This window comes from Cyprinodon variegatus, unplaced genomic scaffold, assembly GCF_000732505.1.
Source record: "Cyprinodon variegatus isolate N-32 unplaced genomic scaffold, C_variegatus-1.0 Scaffold792, whole genome shotgun sequence".
Taxonomy (NCBI): domain Eukaryota; kingdom Metazoa; phylum Chordata; class Actinopteri; order Cyprinodontiformes; family Cyprinodontidae; genus Cyprinodon; species Cyprinodon variegatus.
Window position 1 is genome coordinate 12,210 of NW_015151245.1, and position 3,557 is coordinate 15,766.

Sequence of the window (3,557 nt, forward strand, 5' to 3'; positions counted from 1 at the left end):
CGTCTGACCCGCCTTTAGAACCTGGTACCGTCTGACCCGCCTTTAGAACCTGGCACCGTCTGACCCGCCTTTAGAACCTGGTACCGTCTGACCCGCCTTTAGAACCTGGCACCGTCTGACCCGCCTTTAGAACCTGGTACCGTCTGACCCGCCTTTAGAACCTGGCACCGTCTGACCCGCCTTTAGAACCTGGTACCGTCTGACCCGCCTTTAGAACCTGGTACCGACTGACCCGCCTTTAGAACCTGGTACCGTCTGACCCGCCTTTAGAACCTGGTACCATCTGACCTGACCTTAGAACCTGGTACCGTCTGACCCGACCTTAGAACCTGGTACCGTCTGACCCGCCTTTAGAACCTGGTACCGTCTGACCCTACATTTGAACCCGGTACCGTCTGACCCGATGGTTCTGTTTCTCCCTCAGGTTGGTGGTGGACGATGGGACGGCTGAGGCTCAGGTCTGGTTGTCAGGGAAACAGGTCCAGAGTCTGCTGGGATTGGCTGATCCTCAGTGGGAGGGGCTTCAGAGAGCGGTCAGGGTCAGAGGTCACATCAGTGTGACTCCTAGGGGGCGGAGCCTGGTCAGTACCTGCTCAGTCTGAGCTGAATCAGCTTCAGGTGAGTTTATTAACCTGTCTTTGTCTCTCAGGGGACTGATGGAGACTCTGAGGACGTCCTCCTCCACTTCCTGTTGTCCCTCTGCAGCAGTGATGTCATCAGGCAGCAGGTCTCCCTCACCTGCAGGAAACTAACCAATCAGAGCTCAGAAGGTAAAAGTCCAGTTTTTCAGCAGGTTTGCACTGCAGCAGTGATTTTGGCCCACTCCTCCACACAGATCTACTGTAGATCAGTCAGGTTTCTGGGCTGTCACTTCCTCCAAAGATTCTCTATTGGGTTTAGGTCTGGGGACTGGCTAGGCCATGCTAGAACCTAGATCTGCTTCTTCCATCTAATTTAGGAGAATAAATGGAGGAGGACATTTTGGTCTCTGGTGTCTTTGGACAGCTCTTTGGTCTTTATTATTAATATGAATATGCAGGTGAAGAGTCTCAGTCATCCAGGTCATAGGCATCCCTAAAAAGTTAAAATCAATCCTCTGGACTTTGTTTCCAAGTCTGAAGACGTTTCTCTTCCATCCAGGAAGTTTTTTCAGTTCAAAATGTCAGAAATAGCGTTTAGTTCCAGGTTTTATCCAGCAGTCCAACAAAGCCTGGTTTTAGTTTAGAAAACATGCAAATAGAAACGGATGAACGGGTCCCCCCCTTTGGAATGGGGGTTTCTGAGGTCTTTATTAGCCTCTGTGATGGGAGTAATGGCGTTTAAACTAACGGATAGACGCTGCAGTATCTATAACAACCCAAACACACAGGATTTCAGAATTAAACATCCCCAGTTATTAATTTCAGCAGATCTGAATGTCCTGTTAAAAAAATTCACTCCCATGAGGAGAGATAATGCAGCCTGATGATATTTACACCGTATCAGATGGCGTTCCCCCATGTTAAGAACAGGGGGGAACACTGTCTGACGGGCCTATAAACCCCGTCAGATAGCGTTCCCCCCCTGATGTCATTTAGGTTGAGTTGCAATAAATGCTAAACTCTCTGCAGGTTCTTGTCTTTGTCGTCCGCTCTATTCAGCTGGCTTTGGAAACACACGGCGAGAAGGTGGGGGCTGGGTGGGGAGGGTTACAGGGGCGAGAAACGCAAAAGTAACGCAATAGTTACTTTCAGGCATGGACTGGTAATCGGGCGTACCGGCCATTTGCCCGGTGAGCGGACGTGCTGTTTGGGCCGGCAGACCCCACACGTATATTAATAATATGTATTATTTTTATTATTATTGTTATAATTAATATTATTATTATTATTGTTATTTTTATTATTATTGTTATTAATATTATTATTAGTATTATTATATCGGCCTCGTTATATTTGCATACTGCATGAAGAAAACTAAAATCAGCAGCAAGAGTCTGTTCTGACCCCCCGGTCCTTACCTCAGGCTACTGCAGCCCATTGGTTATCATCCCTGACCGTATGAAGGGCTCGGCCAATCAGAGAGTAGAGAAACACCTTCACCTCCACTGGAACTTAGTGTTCACAGTAGGAATGGAGAAGAAGGCGCAGAGAAACTGACTGACATGTTCCCATCAGCAGGCCCTTCATCTGCTCCGGTGTCTGATGGTAAATATGATGGTGGTTGCTGACATCCCAAGTCTCCCAGAAGTTTCAGGCGTCTCCCTGATATAGATAGTTGTTCACTGATGCCCGCGAGTCGGATAAATATTTTAGATTTTAGACTATGGGAGGTGGTGCTTCTTTAATGCCAGTGAGAGCGAGCAGGCAGTACAATAATTCATGCATCATGTGTGGATTAGATCTACTGCGATTGCGCAGGAACAACAGAGGTGTGAGGAGGAGGTTGCTGGTGAAACCTGTGCAGCGTATCTGTCCACAGTGATGCCCTGATCAACCAGCGATCCAGGCGACTGGTTGATCAGAGAGCTGATTGGATCAGTCAGAAAAATAGGGCAATAAGTTTCAGTTTACTCTTTAACAGTCTCCTCATTTTGCAGCAGAAAGTGTCTCCATGTCTCGTGAAGGTGAAGAATGATGGAGTGCATGTATGAGGCACGGTGCGGCCAGAGGCGTCAGCTGACCCAGTACTATACAGGGGCACAATAGGGCACCAAATGAAATGCAAGCGCACAGAGCACCTGAGCAAAAAAAAAAAAAAAAATTGGGGCAATTATTTATTTTATAAAAACATGGTCACAGATAATTAATGCAAGCACGCGAGCAAATATTTTATGTCACTTATTTATTATTATAAAGCATCATAAATAAATTGTACAATGAGATTGTTATTTTCTGCTTTATGAAATATCTACCTGAAGCAAACTGAATTGAATTGGCCCTCTGGTGAACTTCATTGTATAACTCTAATCCACTACTGATGAAGGCACCATTGACCTTCATTAAGCATCTCCCTGAAATGAGTTCTTGGAACTTGGGATGTCTGTGGTTTTAGTGGAGGCGACGGCGACCAAGTATTGAACATGATGTGGCTGAGGAGAGACATGGCGAGAGAGATGAGAGATGAGAGCAGGAGGTAATAGATTACTTTGCCCGTCCTGATCCTTGTCTTTTACAAAACTTTTTGAATCACCCCCCACAACAAAGCACAAAAAACTCAGTTGTGCAAAAGGTGTTCACCACTGAAAATGCAACCAACAGGAAGCTCACATATTGTGAGAAACGTCATGCTTTATTTTGTTTTGTATGTATTGCATTTGAAAAGACTACTGATAGAAGCTCATTTATTACTGGGACGTCTGATTGGAGGCCAGTGCACCAGCGCACAGAAGAGCATGAGAAGAGTAGCATAATTTGTGTGGTTGACTGTGACTTTTCTTTCTCCCTCTCAGGGGCGGATCTAGAAAATTTTTTATGGGGTGGCGAGAGGGGGGCAGGAATTTTTGATGGGTGGCAACATATGGCATTTGTTTACACTGAATTTAATCACAGTTATTACAGTTTGGTGAGAATAGTATG

General features: G+C 45.9%; 1 long non-coding RNA gene across 2 annotated transcripts in view; it reads left to right on the top strand.

Annotated features, from left to right (window-relative positions):
• The window catches only part of LOC107098597, a 14,389-nt gene that overhangs the window by 1,757 nt on the left and 9,075 nt on the right, over positions 1-3,557 (top strand). For both annotated transcript variants that reach the window (XR_001481893.1, XR_001481894.1), the window contains exons 2-3: positions 425-581; positions 650-770. This is a non-coding gene — a long non-coding RNA (uncharacterized LOC107098597). The remainder of the gene's footprint in view (positions 1-424; positions 582-649; positions 771-3,557) is intronic.